Genomic DNA, 20,628 nt, shown 5'->3' on the forward strand with positions numbered 1-20,628 from the left:
CACAAGATAGACGGTGAAGGTTAGTCAATAAAACAATTTCCAATATAATAAATACGTACCATGCACTTTTTATCCTTTGATTGTATGGTTAGGATCATCATATCAATGTGATTTTGGGAGGTTGCATGATGGATGGTCCAGATCAATAACTAGACGCTTTCTTGTATAATCAATATAGATAGTCCATTTTTATAGCCAGGATTAGTATCTTGGTTGGTCAGGATCATCCAATAAAAGTGACCAACCAAAGTTGGCCCCACATAATGGATAGTCCAAACGTTGATCGAACCTTTTCTAATATAATAATTATGGACCGTCCATCTTTCCATTGATCAGATGTTCCAGCCCCTACTCTACTAATTTTTTTCATCATGATTTCAATGAATGCAAATGAAAATGAAATCACGTAATCAATGGAGCAGATCATTTGAGAATGTTTGCTTTGAAGTAGCACGTGCCAAATAAGCACGTGTATGAGATATCTGACCTAAGTGTAAGATTGGCCCCAGCTCAAAGCTGACTTGATTCAAAAAGTCCAGTAGAGCACTCAAACAGGTGGGCCAGACAAGTCCTAAATTGTGTCACTGCCTCTGCCCAACCTAGCAGAGATGAGGATTTGACTATATAACTGGTCATTTATGTCCATATGTAAAGCATATTTGAAAGTTGTTAATGACCATTGGTGATATGACCATCTTTAATCGAAACAAGCACACACCTTGCCTATGTATCTGGCCCTAATGTAGGAGAATGACTTTGTGTAAATGTAGTCCATTCTATCCATCAGATACATAACTCTGATTAACTGGGAGGTGGGCCACACCATATGGAATTGTGCAAAATCATGTCTTAAGATGGGAGGCAAAGAAACAGACATGGAAAGTAGTAACTATTGCTATTCTTCAGACACATGGTCTGTCATACGAGGAATGACTCAAATTTGGTTATGCATGTATGCAAGTGTCGGGATACACCGGTCCATAGCTCAAGTGGTATATTGAATGAAGATATCCCCGTTTCAACATAGTTTCCTTCCTTTATTTGTCTCTCTCTTTTGCCATGGCCCACCAATGTTTTGGATAAGGGTAAAAGTCGAGCCTCAGAGGTTTCATGGGGTGCTGCATCACATGGATGGTTCAAACTTTGGGCCCACATCACTTGTGATGAGTTCTGAAAAAGTTCTTACAAGTTCTCATGAGAATGGGTGCATAGGTGAGCATTCATGTGTGTAGCTGTTGGGTGTGATAGACATCTATTTGACTCAAATTGAATTGAATGCCTTGTGACTCCATTTGTTGAGATAGACTAATTAAGACTTGGTATATGAAGATCGGACATATACTCTATCGTCGATTGGGGTGATCTGACCATTTGCAAAGGAGAGAATTAGCCCTTCAAATGATTTTTTTTAAACCTTGAAAATGAGAATTTTTTCTTATATCTGTGATAGTTGCGTTGTGTCTCTCTACAAAGTACTATAAATATTTAAAAAATCAATATATATATATATATATATATATGCTAATTTTATTAATTTAGAGATAGATGAAGTACAATCAGCTCATAAAGTAAAGAAATTTAGGATCTAAGATGTATAATTCATCTAAAGGTCTGTGTGGTTTTCTATTTTCCTATGAAATGCTAAGTAAATGAGCCATATTTTATGGTTTTCAAGCGTTTGTTTAAAGGTGAATTATGGCTTGTAAACTAAGACCTAATGCACTTGTAAAAGAAATTGATGAAGTAAATTGTAACTGTTATTTTTTTACATTACAAAACTATCATTTTTACAATAATTTCTAGCTAAAATAAATAATGTAACAAAATCATAATTGCAATCAAATATAAGTAGTATCACTGCATGGTAACAATAGTAAGTAAACTTTGTCTATCTACAACTATTTACCATTGTAAGGAAAACCAAACAGGCCCTAAATTGTTTTGGTAGAAAGCTTTATTTGGACTTTATTCACATTTTATTAATAAATTTTCTCTTTTAGAGATTATTTTTACTTTATAGATTTAAATTTTATCATGGATTCAAGGTTTATCAGTGGAAGCACTACGCCAAAATCGCCAATTTGCGACGGACCAAAACCGTCGTAAAACTAAATAAACGACGGATTTCGACCGTCGCTGGGTCCGTCGCTGTTTACTGGGTCATTTTTTTTTCGTCAGATAAAATCCGTCGTTTAATCTGCGACGGATAACGTCCGTCGTTTCATAGCGACGGATAAGATCCGTCGTAAAAAATAAAAAAATCCGTCGGTAAAATTCAAAAAATCAGTTGTTACTTAAAAATATTGGCGACGGATAAGATCCGTCGCTAATATGAGTAACCGACGGACCTCAAATCCGTCGTTGATTTTCAACAGTCAGAAATTAGCGACGGACCTCAAATCCGTCGTTAGTTGTTAATGTTCACAAATTAGCGACGGATTTGGTCCGTCGCTAAAATATCTGTAAATAAAACAAAATATTGATAAATTATTATTATTATTATTTTTTTAATCTTGCACCTGATAGTCATTCAAAAAATAATTCACACTACTGTTTGATAAGAATCCTATTCACAAAATTGCTAACGACTCAATTCAATAAAAGAGGAAATAACTCAAGTGGCCCACTCCAACAAAAATTGACTTACCCTACTAACTAAACATTTCCCCCTCTTAAACTAGGACCCGTACAAAAGAAATTACCCAGAACTTCAACTGTTAGCTATGCCTTGCCTTGAATTGGCTACTTAGTATCTGCTCTTGTTCAACCTTCTTTTGAGCCCTTCCTACATATATTACAAACAACCAGATTCAATCCAAGAAAAGAATAGTTTAGTCAACCCTTCATATATTACAAATAACCGGCTCAAATCCATGAAATGTGAAGAGCAACTAAAACCAATTAACAAAATAAAAGATTAGAATTCATCCTAGCCATTAGAGGTTCAGGTAAGAGCATTTCTTAACTTCATAGTATTCACTGGGAGAGTACAATACAGTTTGAAAGGATCTTTAGATGTTGGAATCAATAGACAACAGTGCAAGGCAATCTGCATTTAATGCCCTAGTGTTTAATGACATGACCAAAGGAAAGTGTAGGAACTGGGAAATTCCTATTTCCCAACAATTCGAACTCTTTTATGAGTAGGGATAATGCATCAAGTTCAACTAAGTTGGACCGTAGGTTATTGTTTAGCCAGTGGACAACTTCTAACCTGTCGTGCATGCAACATCCAACTTGTCCAAAAGGTGGGCCTACCATGAGGAGCACCTTGTGCAAAAATTAGCACAATCCATGCATTAGATGAACCCTATATGTATAGATGCCCTGGCCCATAATTCAAGCTAGTCCCTCATGCATGTTGACTGTTTGGGACCACATGAAGAAACTTGATTTGTATACGAAAATATCATGTGTTTGGTCAAGCACATATTGTCTATTTGAAAGGGAAAAAAAAAAGGAGAAAATGTACCCATTTAAATAGATATCCATGGTTTAGATTCCATGTATATGAGAGATTCATGCCAAAGATCCTAGCAACCAATGAATAAATAGAGAGGCTAACAATTCCAGAGCCAAGGAAGAGCTCTAGGTGTAATGGAAAAGAAGAAAAGATAAGTAGATCCCCAAACATGCATTGCAACTAAAACAAATACTGTTAGTAGTAAAATGCAAGAATTTGGAGATCAAACTAAAGAAAAGAATCCAATGCATGTGCAGTTCATTACCAATGTCCTTGTAAAATCTCACCTAAATCAGTTGATTTCAATGACTATTGGGGGAAAAAAAAAATCATGATTGTCAATTGCATTAACATCTTCAGTTTTGCCATAACCATCACCATTGGAGTCGGCCATGTATGCTGTAAAAGATACAAAACTTGAAAATGCCCACAAAAGTGCTTAATGCAAGTGCAAGGGATGATATTAGACTAAAAAAATCCCAGATTACTTTGGAATGAAAAAATAAGGAAAAAAATAGCAAATTCAATCACATAAACCGAACACTTGCAACCGTCTATCACACAAATCGCATTAAAAGAAGAAAAAATAAACATTAAACTATCTATTCATTTCCTACCAAAACATGTCAGGTTGGTATTTGTTAAATCTGAATTCCAAAGTATGAATCTGAAGTTGGAAAACTAGTGGTGAATGGATGTTTGGTTTATCCAAAAGGTATCTAGTTTGAAGCTGAAAGGCATAAAAAGTACATCTTCCAAGTTCTTTTACTCGGTCTTCCACTCAAAACAAAATGTTTACTATTGATCCTAGTATTATCTACTACATATTAGTAACATACAACCAATATTGGGGCACCATACCATAAGCTACAAAATTTCATGTCCCCCTAAACAAGGCATCCTCCATTGATATATATATATATATATATATATATATATATATATATATATATATATATATATATATATATATATAATAAGTTTTTTTTTTTCATTTACATTCACAAATACATTCATCATCCATCAAACTATTAACAACATTTACAAAAAATAAAATATATCCAACCAATCCTTAATAATAATTTGCAACTTAACCTAATGGGAACCGTTATGCACCGTAATGTCTTACGGCAGAGCGGGTTCTGAGGAGTTACAAGTTGACCCTAACGACAGCATATAAATGAAGCGATAAAGATATAAATGATTTGAAATTAATTAAAGGTTTCGAGAACTTACATCCACCTCGCTCTTATTGCCAAGTAGTCCCGACGAAAATGCATCCACACTATGAGAAGGGAAAAATAAAATAAAATTTGTGGCTGCACCGATACGGTCTAGTATGAACGGCTGCCTACGTACCCAATGTTTGGAAGATTGGGATCAAGCCACTACGTAGTTCTTAATATTTAAATCAGAACATTTTACGCATAAGCAAAGAAAAAATTAAAATAAATCATAATAGAAATATGTGTACCTTCTGTCACGTATAAGAAGATGAAAAGCTGAAACAAATCACTAGATTAGTCAAGCAAAACTACTAAATAATTCAAGATAAAGATTTAGTCAAATAATATCCAAAATAACCTCAAACACAATCCATATGTCCTGACCAAATTACAAAAATATGTTCTTGACTTAGGAAAAGTTTTAAGTAAACTCCTTTAATATCTATGTTTTCATCAGCACTCTAGGCCAAACGAGAACATCACCCACGTCGCAATCGGCTAACGTCTTCTCAATATCACCAAACACATTCGCACTAGGAACTTCAACAACATCCAATATAACTTTGATGCAATCTGGAGGGATGCCTGCATTATCTCTAATCAGACGCCCACGTGCAACAACTCGACTACAAATATCTGTCAAATGACAGATTTGTTCCACCCGTAGAAGTGGAGGTGGAGGTGGAGCTGACTCATCACGATGACTTGAGGTATCGCCAGATCGAAAAAACGCCTACAAGAAATAATTTTTATTATTTTCATGGATAAAATAGTAACTGTACATTATTCTTTTATTGTTAAAATACCTGAGAACCAGCAGTGCCTGGAGAGCATTGCATTGGTTGAACTGGAGTATTTATTTGATTCTAAACTTCAAGCAAACGTTCTCCAATGGTCAATATCATATCCTTGCACTCGTTGATCTTGTTTTCCATTTGCTCTTTTAATACAATTATCGATGCTTTAACCTCAGCAATTTCACCCTTTCCTTCTCTAATTTCATTAATGTAAGGGGTTGAAGCAATAATGGTAGTTTTTGCAATATGACCCAACCCCCTTACACGTCCTCTTTTATCAAGACCACAAACCTAAATGATAATCAACCATTATTAGTAATGCATGTATATTAGTAACAAAAAATGTTCAGAAAGCTAAGTATGTCAAAGTGAAGAGAATGAATGAAAAACCTGTGCAACCGGGTCGTGATTTAAATCATTATGTATACAAGCTGGGTCATTGGCAACTATGTCTTTTATTTTTTCCGTTGTGATGCTCAGCTCCTGTGAAGGGAGAGACCCATCGGATCTAGTATGAGTTGCCAGAAACAATTCAGTTCTCGTGATTTGAGTATCTGGATTTTTTAGTTGCTGTAATTTACAATGAGAAATCATGTTAATTATTCTATATTCTTAAATTGGATTTAAAAAAATTAAAGTTATATTAAAAACTTACAATCAACTCTGCCGTCCTAGCAGATCCCCGTCGCCCAGTCGTGTGAGGAAACTTCATTTCGCTTCTGGATTCCTTTCCCTTTTCACGACGAGACTTTGCCACTTTTGTAGATTCGTAATCAACGAATTTGACCCAATCTTCTAGCTTTACGCCATTAGGGCAATTTTTTTTGTCTCCATCATTATCATACATATCCAGGACAGTTCCTCGTAATCGGTTCTTCCAGTCCTTCCACATATCATTAGCACGCTTAATTATGGCAGTTTTACAGCTGTCACTGTCGTCAACATCATATTTGGCCTACATATTTCATTAAATAGGGCAATTAGTCAACAACAATTATATTATAAACATTAGAAAGTAAAACTCATGTATTTAAATGCTTACCAAAATAGTTGACCAAACATTATCCTTGATGGTATCTGGCACAAGCCGCCAGTCTTTGTATGCAATTGGACAATGAGTCCTGACCACATTTCCTAGAAATGAGGTGAATTGATTTTTGTTATCTCCAGTAATCTCTCCAACTGGACTAATTGAAACTTTTATTTTTGTGGTGCTTCCTGGGGCAGAACTAGAAGGCCCTACATACGACATAATTCCTAAAAAAAATTAAGATTATTAGTCATTTAATATGTTGCGATACATAATAAAGAGATGACACTATACACATGCATAAGTTTTTACTGAATTTAGAAAAAATGAAAAGGAAAATAATCTAATATAGTAAAAGTAGTTAAATTTATTTCAACCTGATATGAAACTTGATCAGTTTCTTTTTCGCTTCTGAATACGTGGGTTACTTGATACAATTTCTACATATGACCCTTCTTGTATATCTTCACTAGTTGGGTCATACAGATCATCTATTAAGGAAGGGCTCGAGGAACCTGCAGTCAACCTGGCCTCAAACACTAGCGGATCCTCAAATGCATATGCATCTTTTGTTAGTCGCTTCGGAACATCTAATACAACATGCCAGTCATCTCTTGTCGGATCCTTGCAATAGAAGACTTGAGCCGCCTGAGATGCATGTATAAATGGCTCATCCTCTTCCTTGATATTCCTTCTAAACCTTCCTAGGTTAACAAATATCAGATTTGTTTCAGGATCTACATAACATCCATTTGAAGTATCTTCGATATGCACCCAATCACAGTAGAACAATGTTATCTTAAAGGTGAAGTAGTTTAATTCAAGAATTTGTCTAATGATACCATAGTAGGTGGCTTCCTGTTCTACCAAGTTCTTATCCCTGGCACTCGCCCTGAACATAGTTAAGGCTTTCATAGAGACTCCGCTGCTTTGTGTTGTCAAGTTTTTTTCAGAGTCTGATGTGCAAAAAACATATCCATTTACTGAGTATGTACTGTATGATGTGGCATCGTAGCTAGGACCAGTAGCGATTCTCTTAAATTGTGACATTTCTTCATTCTCTAATTGTTCCCTTAACCAAGCATTGTAGTCTACTTCTTTTTGCACCGACGGATTGCCCCTCCTGTTTTGTCCCTTACGTGTTTGGCCATGAATGTATTCATTGTACTTCCTACAATTCACATATAATATAAAATATAATTAAATTTTTTACTTTACATGGTACAATTTAAAAACATTAAGGATAGAAATATAGACTTTTGTCAACTTACCGCAGCCATTGAGCATTTTCAGCGTGATGTTGTAATACCCATCTGCGTGCTTGTTGATATTGCACATTAGTAAGAAGATAACTTTTTCCTTTTTTATCGATTTGAAAATTATCGGCATTATCATCACCCTCATCATAGAATATCTTTTTCACTCTCTTATGGCTTCCTAACATCTTATCAGGCATGTAGTCCATGCAGTACATCATGGACTCTTCCAGTATGTAGCGTTCAGCAATACAACCCTCTGGATAAGTTTGATTCGTCACATACTTTTTGTATGTTCTCATCATCCTATACACATTAAAATCAGATATGGATATAAATTTTTTAAAAAAATGAAAAAAGAAAGTTGATAAATTCTGATAATTAATGTTACCTCTCAAAAGGATACATCCACCGATATCTGACAGGTCCACAAAGTTGTGCTTCCTCTGCTAAGTGCACCACTAGGTGTGTCATAGGAACAAAAAAAGATGGGGGGAAATATTTTTCGAATACACATAATGTTTCCACTATTTTTTTTTTCATAATTTGAAGCTCTTCATGATTAATAACTTTTGAACATATGACGTTGAAGAATCTTGACATTTCACAAATGGCAGTGCGTAATGTCTTCTTCTTTCCTAAAAACGAGTGCATCAACAAAACTGGTAGCAATTGCTGCATCACAATGTGATAATCATGTGACTTGAGGGCCTTTAGTTGACAATCCTCTAAATTGACACGATGTGTCCAGTTTGCACAATATCCTCTTGGGACTTTCAAATTGCTCAGTGTCAGACAAAACATGTTTCTTTCAGATGTGGACAACGTGAAAGGAGCTTTGGGTAAGAATAACCTGCCGTTTCTTTCTTCAGGCCACATAGACTTTCTTATCTTCATAGCCTGAAGATCCTGACGGGCTTGTAAACCATCCTTAGTCTTATCTTTTGTATCCATGATTGTTGCAATGAGGTTCTTAGTGACATTTTTCTCAACATGCATCACATCCAGATTGTGACGAATGGGCAAATGCTCCCAGTATGGCAAGTCAAAAAGGATTGATCTCTTTGTCCAGGCAGTAATGTTGTTCGGGTCATTCTTAGACTTTTTCTTAGTCTTTCCCACTTGCTTTCCGAAAACGGTTTCAATATTATTCATTTTACGTAGTACATCTGAACCTTTCATACGCTTTGGAGCCTTTCTTTTTTCCTCTTTCCCATTGAATCTGGTTCTATCAGTCCTAAAGTCATGACCTGATGGCAGGAATCTTCTATGTCCCATATATGCAAACTTCTTTCCATGTTCAAGCCAAACCGATTCTGTCTCCTCACTACAAATAGGGCATGCGTACTTTCCTCCTGTCCTACAACCAGAAAGATGTCCATATGCTGGAAAATCATTATTGCCCATAGTAAAATTGCCCTCATTGTGAACATATTCTTACTGTGCGAGTCATATGTCATAGATCCTTCCCACAATTCAAGCAACTCTGCAATCAACGGTTTCAAGTAAACGTCAATGTCATGTCCTGGACCCTTTTTTCCAGGGATCAAAAGTGTTAACATGGTAAACTGCTTCCGCATGCATAAATGAGGCGGGAGATTATACGTAACAATCATAACAGGCCAGCAACTATATGAATTGCTCATATTCCCAAAAGGATTGAATCCATCCGTTGCAAGTCCTAAACGAACGTTACGTGGCTCCGCAGTAAAATCAGCATACTTTTCATCTACAATCTTCCACATAGACGAATCCACTGGATGACGCATGCAAATATCATCTTGAGCCGACTTTGAATGCCATATCATATTCTCTGCAATCTCTGGTATAGTGTAGAGTCTTTTTAACCTCGGCGTTAATGGGAAGTACCTTAGCACCTTACGAGGTACATGTGGGGCGGTTGACCTTACAACACTATTAAATTTCCATCTGCTTTCTCCACATTTTGGACAACACTGCTTATCAACATGGTCCTTCCAGTACAAAATACAATCGTTAGGGCATGCATGTATTGTCTCATAGTTCATACCTAATGAACTGATCAGCCTCTTTGCATTATAAGTACTATCTGGCAAAGAGTTCTCGTTGGGCAAAATTTTCTTGAGCAAGTTTAACAACTCTGTAAAGCTATTGTCTGACCAACGAAACCTAGCCTTCATACTCAGCAACTCCACTATCACAGACAACTTTGTATGCTCCGGTTTACACGATGGATATAGGGGTTGTTTTGCATCCTCCATTAACTTCCTATACCGAGCCTCATCGCCTAATTCATCATGAGCTTCAATATCATCTCCATTATTAACCTCATCCATACATGCATCTAACTCAATGGGTTGAAAACGACCGAAAGCATCATTCACCAAATCGACCATTCTGGGCAACACATCTTCATTACAATTATCGACAAATGTACTCGCACCTGTTTCAAGACGTTGTTCCCCATGGAGAAACCACGTCGTGTACGTTTGATCTATGCCATTAAAAACCAAGTGTTCGGAAATGGTTTCTAATGTCATCTTCCCACATATATTACAACACTTGGCACAAGGACAGCTGTGCCAGTCTTCCCCATTTGAATTTTGTTTTACGTACTTTAGAAATGTTACAACACCTTCCATATATTCAACAGTTAACCTTCCTGCCCGCATCCAGTTCTTGCATGGTGTCATGGAAGTCATCTCTGGTAACGTATACATGATGTGTTTAAGTTAGATTACGAATGAGTATGTCTATCTAATTGACTAAATCAGTTGCCCATCCAAGACCAAATAGATTGTAACGCTTTCATTTTCAAATTTAAATGCCTACACCGAAATTCCGGCAGCATCTCCCCATATCTCTCCAGATATATTGATCTTGTATGTGATTCCCACGTCAGGTATCAACACAAAGTGAGGATATTTGACAATGGAAATAAATGCAAGAAACATATCCAGAGAGAAAGAGAGATGATGCATAGAAAAGGCAAGTGCATTTGAATTGCTAAAATGAAAGCATTACATTCTATCTGGCATTGAACTGTCCAAACATGGACAATTTAAGGATTTTTATGCACCAAGGAGCATACTGTATCTATGCCTGGCCACATAAAAACCCTTAAATGGGTAACTGATTGTCTTAATCTATATACAATCACATCAAAATTTTTAATCTAAATGAACATAATTCAAAAGAAGTGGTAACCTGAGTTGTTTTCCTGCAACCAGTCTCACCAGATACTAGCACCACCTGTTCTCCATACATAAACAGATAAACAAAACTCAGAGCATGACATTGAATAACATTGAATCCTGATTTCACCAGTAGTAACAAAAAGAAAATGCTCAATACAAGTGTAACAGGTTTATCCTCATTTCTTTTTATTAAGCATGGTGATGGGGATATTATTTTCTAACAGATGGGTGTAATCTAGTTAGTCCCATACATGAAAGTAGACATGACCAAAATCTGAAAATCCGAATCAATCTAACAAAAACCAACAAAATCCAAAACCCAAAATAAGATTCAAAACAAACCAAAATGGATGCCTAAACTGCAAAAACTACACAAGAAGCATCTACATGCATCTACCGACCAGTTACCACCTGTAGTTTCTCCAACAATGCATGACATCGATAAACTTCTGCTTTTGATTTTTCTATATAGCATAAATTAGAAAAGATTCAAGTGACTAAAATTTTTCTATGGATGGTAACTGGCCAAGAAAAGCTAATCACATTATATATAGTAAAAATTAGAAAAGATTCGAGTGACTAAAATTTTCTTATGGATGGTAACTGTCCAAGAATAGTTTAGCTATTTGTTCCAAATGACATGGATTGACGACTCATCTGAGTCCACCCATCACCATGTGCGTCACAATGCAGTCCCAGCAGGAGTCAAAAGGTGAAGTCATAGTCTTGGTTGTCAAGATTTTCCACATGCAACATGTGCACAACTGCCCATTTGGATGTACCCAAAATCACCATTCAATTGGATATCCATTGTGAAAATGGGTTTATATCTATTTAACTGATCATTTGTGACAGGCTATTCTTTCCAGAAACCACATCCTAAGAAGGTGCATTTCCACCACCCATTTGGATAACTTGATGTTTAACAGGCTGCTAAATTGGGTGGGGTGCATCTCATCTGCACCAAAATGCAGAAACTCACAAACATACTTTTGGAAACATTTCGGTTTGGAAAACCAAAGTGCTCTGAACTTCTATTGCTAGAAAAAAGGAATTACAAAGATTAAATCCTTTATTTAGCAGGTTCTTTGTCACACAAATACAAGCAAAAGTTACTTCAATCAACTTCTAGATCCATAGTGGGCTTGTACGTTCGACTCTCTTAAAAGTTAATTCAAAGACAGTATGCTGTGTCATGGGCTGATATGGATGGATGGACTTGGAACTGTGTTGTAGTGGAGTAATGGTTTCTGATGATTTCCAGTTGGAGGGCATAGAGATCATATTTGCAATTCACCATCTTTTTAAGTGGCAGTTGTAACTGTTTGTCAAGGAACGTGTGTCGTAGAGAGCCTGTCGTGGGGGTTGTGAATGTTGCTAGTGACACACCTTGCGTGGCATGGTATGTGTCTCAAGCTTTGTTCCATCTCCAACAATTGTTGGAAAGCATGCTTTCAGCTTCTTTTTCCTTCTTCTAGCTGTGCACTTACCATGTAGACATGCTTGGTGTGTACTTATTGAACCTATAGATCAACCTCAGGTGCTGTGGAATATGGAATGAAGAGTTGATTTGGGGTGATCCAAACACTTGGAACAGCCTAAACTATTGATCAGAAATCATGGCCATCTCCATGTGTGGTTGCTATGTAAGATCACGTAGCAGCCAAGGCAGGATCAGCTGGTCCGTTTTCAGCATCTGTCATGGTCATGTAGCAGCCGAGGCAGGCACACGGCTCAAGCAGTAAAACACTGCAAGTACTCCTGTTTAAAGGCCCTGGACGATGGTTCCTTGTCTCCCTCACTTGGGTTGATGCTGCTTTCTACATCTACGGTCGGGCAGTAGCTATTTGGAGTTTTTTTCATATAAAATTTCATTACTTTTCTATTAAAAAAAAAAAAGGACAACTGAAAATAGAACTACAGTAAGGACCTACGTTCAACTGAAAGAAATACTACAGCTGGAGGCTAGGATTTTCCAATTTAGGAATATTTGGGGCATGCTCTTTCCATGGCTGGACAGAAAAGACCAATGATCTGAATTACTGAACCATGGGCTCCACTCGTCAGAACTAAAAACCTGAGTGTACTGCAACAAGCATCACCTCAAGGACTATTATTCCTGTTCTTACTAACATGCCCGTATCTGCTGTTTGTTGCTTGAGGTGATGCAACAAGCACATCACCCTAAGCAACAAACAACTGATCCAGCAAAAATACCACAGAGCAGTGGGACAAACAGCACTGTGACAGCTTCTCAACAGGAAGGAACTGTATCCAACCTACATAGAAAATCAGCTACCAAGAATAATAATACCAATAGTGCTTCATACCTGGGATCTTAAATCAATGGATCTGAAAACGGTATCTTAGCGTACTGAGTAAACAGAGAGAGAGAGAGAGAGAGAGAGAGAGAGAGAGAGAGAGAGAGCATTACCTGTGTTGGTGAAGAGATTGACAGGAAGAAAGAGGTGGGAGAGATGTCTGTGGCCGGCGCTGGGAGAGGAACCGACGGAGTGAATGAGAGGGAGAGAGAACAGAGGCCTCGTTTAGGCAGATTGCGTACCGAGTAACTCGGTACCTTAGCGTACTGAGTAAACCATGTGGGGTCCACCGTTATTTATTTATTTTATCCACTCCGTTAATACATTTTAACAGATAATTTTAAGTCTTGATACCAAAATGGAAGAATATCTAAACCTCAAGTGGACCACACCACAGGAAACAGTTTTTTTGAACCTCTACCATTGAAAAATTAATGGAGGTCACAGAAGTTTTGGATCAAGCTGATGTTTGTTTTTTCTCTTCATCTATGTATTTGTGATCTTAAGAACTGGTTGGATGACAAATAAACATCACTGTGGGTCCTAGGAAGTTTTCAACAGTGTAAATCATTATTCCACACTATTTCCTGTGGTATGGTACTCTAGAGCTTTGGATTTACTTAACATTTTGGATCAACCCCTAAAATTAGTGGGAAAAAAGGATGGACGGTGTGGATAAACCACATACATTCACAGTGGACCTGACTGAGTTTACTCAGTACGATAAAAGCGTACTTAGTAGCTCAGTACGCAATCCGATTTCCAGGGGAGACGGATTGGCTACACGGGGCTGGTGGTCGGTACTCTATGGGCCCCACCATGATGTACGTGTTTCATCCATTCCGTTCATCCATTTTTACAGATCAATTTATGGCTTTATACAAAAAAATTGATTGAGATATAAATCTTAGGTAGGCCACATCACAGGAAAAAAATAATGAATGGATATTCACCATTAAAATCCTCCTAAGGCCCACTGTACTGTTTATTTGAAATCCAATATGCTGATTTGGTCATAAAGACCCAGGTGAATGGAAAAAATAAATATCGGCTTGATCCAAAACTTTTATCCCCCCAAAACGTTTTTAATGGTCAAAATTCATTCAAAATTGTTTCCTGTAATGTGGTCCACTTGAGATTGAGATATAATTTATTTTTTTACTTACATCATAAAATGAAATATAAAAATAGATGGACGGCTTGGATGACACACATACATCATGGTGGGCCCCACAGAGCACCAACCACCAACCAATGGCTGGTGTCAGGGGGAGTAGCCAATCCGCTTTTTCCCTTCATCAGGGGGAGTAGCCAATCCTTTTGGGGGCTATAAAAGTTTTGGATAAAGCTGATCTTTGTTTTTTCCCTTCATCAGGGCCTGTATGATCTAATCAACAGATTGGATGTCAAATAAACAGTACTGTGGCCCTTAAGAGGATTTTAATGGTGGATATCCAATCAATATTGTTTTCCTATGATGTGGTCCACCTTAGGTTTATATCCCTATCATTTTTTTGATCAAGCCCTAAAATGATCGGTAAAAATGGATGAACATAATGGATGAAATACATACATCATGGTGGGGCCCACATAGCACGTAATACTAGCCAACGGGTGGGTGACAGGGGAGTAGCCAATCCGTTCCCATCCATGCTAGTATTTGTGGTGTGGTCCATTTAATCTTTGGAAATGATTCATTTTTGGAATAATTCTCTGAAAAATGGATGAACGGTGTGGGTTGATCCCAAATTTTCGGTAAATCCAAAGCTCAAGTGGACCATGCCACATGAAACAATGTGGAATAATGATTTCCACCATTGATACCTTCCTTTGGCCCACAGTAACGTTAACGTTAATTTGTTTGCCATCCAACCTATTCATAATATCAAATATATGTGAATGAAGAGAAAACACAAACATCAGCTTGATCCAAAACTTCTATGGCCTCCAAGAATTTTTCAATGGTAGAGGTTCAATCACACTATTTCCTGTGGTGTGGTCCACTTGAGCTTTGGATATGTTTCCTTTTTGTTCTTTAGACCTCATATTATTTGTTAACATGGATAAACGGAATGGATAAAATAAATAAATAACGGTGGACCCCACAAAGTTTACTTTGGTAAAGGTAATGACTAACTCACCTAAATGTAGAGGAGTTTCCTTAAAACATTCATAATCATATATTAGGCTTGCCTTAATGTGATTCACATATCCAACCCACTCATTATGTGTGTCCCACTTGGATGAGGGGTCAGACCAAGTTTTAGCCGCATCTAAAACTCATGTGGGCCCCACCAAGTGCTTTTATATTTTTTATGATGTCTTCATATATTTTTAGATGGTATGGTCCACCTGAGTTTCGTTTACGGATGATTTTTGAGATATCTCATAACCTAAAGGGGACACATTAAATGCACGATGTTGATGTTCGACACACATCATGATGGGGCCCACAACTTATCTACATCAATTCGTAGGTTCTCACAAGGTCAATAAATTGGGTCACAATTTTGACAATAACATTTAGCCCATTTTATATGTATAGTCCATTCACTCTATTTTATTGATCAATATCCTCAATTTGACTAGTTACTCGCCTCAATCAGGCTAGCTACAAGTGAGAAAGGTATTGGGATTACAAGATTGATCAACAATTTGAGTGAAATTTGATTTAAACATATGAAGTTACTTACTCTTCAATCTGGACTAATTCCATTGTCCAAAAATGGTTAAATGATCAATTAGTGGATGTGCCTAATAATTTATTAAAAAATATTTTTTTTCACGGATAAATATCAATTTTCATTTAAAAATTACATTTTTTTTGCAAAATGTATATTTTTTTACCCTTAATTTTTCTTTGAAAATTTTTAACAAAATATCATTTTTATTATAAAATATTTCAAAAAATAAATTAAAATACAAATTCTGAATTTTTATTTTCAAAATATCCTAAATTTTCACAATTTTTAATTTTTTTTCCCAAAAATTCCAAAATGCCAATTTTTTTTCTTTAAAAGCATCATGTTGTTTTCAACTTTTCAATTTTTTTAATAAATTATATATATATTTTCAAAATCTTAGTGTTTTTATAAATAAATTTTTCTTTTAATTTCGAATTTTGAACATTTTCAATTATTTTTCAAAATCACAAAATTTTTCAACTTATTTATTTTTCGTTTCAAAATGTTTGTTTTTTGATAAAGTACCAATTTTTTAATATCGTTTTATTTTAAAAATTTTCAATTCTTTTTCACTTCTCCATTTTTTTTAAAGCATTTTATTCGAAATTGTCAATTTTAATTGAACTTCACAATTTATTTATTTTTTTTTCAAATTTCAAACTCTCATTTTCTTTTTTAAAATATTTTCATTTTTCAACATTGTGAAAATTTTCACATTTTTTAAAATATTTTTAATTTTCTTTTTCAGGATATTATTTTTTCTCAAAATCAAATGCTATTTTTTTTTTTCAAATTTATCAACCTTATTAAATATTCTTTTTTGTTCCCACAATAGATTTTTATTAAATCACGATTTTTATTTTTTCAAAATCTAATTTTTTTCTCAAACATTGTTAAATTTTTTAAACTTCTCAATATTCTTTTTCATGTGATACTACAAATCATTTAAATATTAGTTTTAAATTAAAAAATAAAAATAAAAATTCCACTCATTTGATATAAAAATAAATAAATTTTCTTTTTGCATTCAATCAATTGTTAAAAAATAATCTTAGATACAAATATGTACAATTAAACCACTGAAATTATTTTAAAAAACAATTATTAGACTACAAAAAAACTTAATTTTTGACCATATTCTAAAGAAAATGAAAAACAAATTAATGTGTAGGCAAAAGACCTTTTACGACGGACCTGATCCGTCGCAAAATCAACTGAAAAGCCCACCATTTGCTAATTTCGGTGGGAATATGCAACTGTTCGTTTTCCGTCGCCAAATCAAAATTTGCGACGGATTTCATCCGTCGCCTATTTACGACGGACAAAAAATCCGTCGTAAATCGGATTTTAGCGACGGATTTTGGTCCGTCGCAAAATTTTGCGACGTTTGGCCTACGGATATTCGAGAAAGACAAGCTTAGCGACAGACTTTTTTCGTTAGCGACGGATTAAATCCGTCGTTAAACCAAGTGTCCGTCGCAAAAATACGTCGCAAAATGGCCATTTTGGCGTAGTGAAGAAGATGGTGGTCTCTTCCTACCCCTTTCCCACGTGCACCCACTATATTATTGGTACTAGAGTTAGGTTTTTCTTTTTCTTTGAGTCAATGGCTTCTACTCGCAAATTAGACTATAATGATCATACGAGCAATGCTTTGGATTATCAAGTGATAAGTATAGGGTTTATGGTCTTTTGTTGAGAAATCAATCATTTAAATTAAGAGAATCGAACAAAAATTGACTGTTTAATTGAAGCCATGGATTGCAAACATATTCACGACCATCAAAAAGGGCTTGCAATTAGTCAATTTATATTCAAATGCTTTTTTGTCAGTCAGATGTTGATCAACGGATGAATCAACTAATGAATTCATGGTTAAAATAGAAAAAGTTTCAATTAAATTAGAAGATTAATTCATAAGTAGCTCAATAGAAACAAGTAATAAATTGGCATATATAAATGTCTCGAGGGTGAATGAGATCGGTATTTTCATGATCATTTTGTCAAGCTCTAATTATATCGTCACCCTTCTACCTTCTCCACAGTGACCAAAGTACAGAGGCTAATGGCCGATAATGATGCCAACAACAGCATGCTTGGTTAACATTAATTGATGCCCACTCATCAAAATAATGGTTATAAAAGATGTGAAAGTCGACACCCTAAATATGAAGGGTTGTTGAAGTTAGGTTTGAGGCAGAAAGAGAGAAAAATAATCACTTAAAGATAAGTTTAAGGAGCATTACGATGTTGCTATCTTTAAGGCGATATTCGCCCCCTACTAGTGATTAAACCAAATTGCAAGAGGGTTACAACAAATCCGCCTCCAGGATATAATAAGCCTCTTCTCCAAGACCGGAGAAACGTGAGTTTCGGCCTGCAAAACTGAAAAATCGCTCTTCGAACACACTTTTACAGCGTATACCCTTGACTTCTATGCTGTTACAGTTTACCCCCTGAAAACTGTTTGCAATTTACTGCTTGAAAAACTGTTTACAATTTAGCGCCTAAAAATTGTAACTCTCCAAAAAAGAAGATGGATAATAAGAAAAAGATGGAGAGGAGATTGTTTGAATCGTAATTTTCGGATTGACCCAAAGATAAGTTTATATAGAATCGTAAAAGATGCTTTAAGACCATTTTCATGAAAAGATATCTTCTTCCATTGTGTCTTTTTAACAATGGCATCCCTCCATTTCAAATTCAAATGATGCTCCCTTTACCAAGAGGCACCACCATTTACAAATGAATGGTCACCAACAATCACTAAAAGTTACAACATTTTCTCTAAATTTTCTTTTATAAATTAAAATTTATTTTCAAAAAACCTAATGGTTGATGCAGGACAAGTAACCACTTGCTCTAAAAGCTCAAACTGATAATGCATGGTGAATTAATCTATTGATCTCATATCGCAGGCGCCGCATCCTATGGATTAGAACCTCGGCCGAACCCCCCTTCGTAGGCCCTACTTCACACGGGTTCCACTTCACACAAGCCACCTGCCTCACACGAGCCGCCCATCACGATTATTCCCATGCATCCCACAAGCTACTACACTCGATCCTAGTATGAAAATGGTATTGCATTAATTATAAATAAACATAATGTGGTGTTTCATTTTCTAAGTTTCTTAATAAGTATAAAATTCCAATACGGCGTATAGGCCTTCAACATTAATTGCCACCGAAGAGGAAGACAAAGAAAGTGTTACAAAGGCAGGTCATTGTCCTGGGCTACTACCTTTTGATGATGCACTAGCTATGTTAAGTCCTCAAGCTTTTTATACTTTAAAAAAGAAGACAAGCTATTTATTCTTAGGAAAGAAAAAATAAAAATAAGAAGAAGTAAGAGAGAGACCAGCTAGTTAATGGCTTGACGAGGAAGAATATATATATATATATATATATATATATAAAATTCTAAGCGTGAAGTAGTATTCAAAATTCACAACGCAAGACTATTTTGTGAATGTATAGGAAAGACAGTTATTTTTCACAATAGAATTTCCAAAGATCAAGAAACAATAATGCTCACGGAAAAGGTGGGCCACCTTGTAAAATCTAACGCTTAAAACCTCTAAAATCATATATGTAAAACATGGTAAGCCCTGCACACAATCAGGAAGGTTGTTAATTGTGGGCATCCCTATCCCAACTATTCACAATGGTGTGGCCCACTAAAGTTTTGTAACGTCCTAACTTATGGATACACATGATAAACGGATTGGATGTCATGCACAGCTCACGATCAGCACCACACATCACGTTATAGGTTAAGGTTAGCCTACAAAGCTCTGTGATGCACAGCTCCCTATGATGGCCCATATTCAATGGCCTACCTGATCAATCAACGGGCCTGATTTTTATCCAGGACATTCTTGTGCAGCAGAGGTTCTACAACAGACTTCCCTTATCCAAGGATCCATGATCACGGATGGACTCAGCTGGGCTCCACATGTAAACTTGCACCCAAATAAGGTAAAGAGAATTCTGGATCAGATTGCATGGGTCCATTTCAAACAGTTTGCAAGTTCCTCAGCACACCTCACCTAGTATGGTAGAGAAACCTCTCCACAAGACAGCTAGTAGGGTGAGCAAACCATCCTTGTAAGAATGGTGAAGTAGGACAATGGTACAGATATAGTTCTGGCATGGTTGGACCAAAAGAAGGCAAATCGTAAATTGGCCATAACTTTTGAACCGGGTATTGTTATGGGGCATACAACCTATCAATTTTTACTGAAACGGGCCATCCGAGGTGAGCTGACCCATAGAGTAGGTTGCGTCTATCCGTTTTGTCAGAAAATGCATGCTTTCTGCTCAAAAACTAATTTTTAGGAAAAAAATTGCTATTTTTAGTAATTTCAATTTTTTTTAATATTTTTAAATTTTTAGAGTTTCAGATTTTCTTCCTATTTAGAATTAATTTGTAATCATGTTATGACACTTCTACAAAAAAATTATTTGGAATTTTTATTTTTTGAAATTAGGTTTTAGAATTAGGATTTTTATTAGAGTTAAAAATTTGCTATTTTTGATAATTACAAATTTTGGTTTATATATATATATATATTTATATATATATATATATATATATATATATATATATATATATATATATATATATTTATATATATATATATATATATATATTAATGGTGTAAATGGGACAT

The sequence above is a fragment of the Magnolia sinica genome, chromosome 10 (genome assembly GCF_029962835.1).
Source record: "Magnolia sinica isolate HGM2019 chromosome 10, MsV1, whole genome shotgun sequence".
Classification (NCBI taxonomy): Eukaryota; Viridiplantae; Streptophyta; class Magnoliopsida; order Magnoliales; family Magnoliaceae; genus Magnolia; species Magnolia sinica.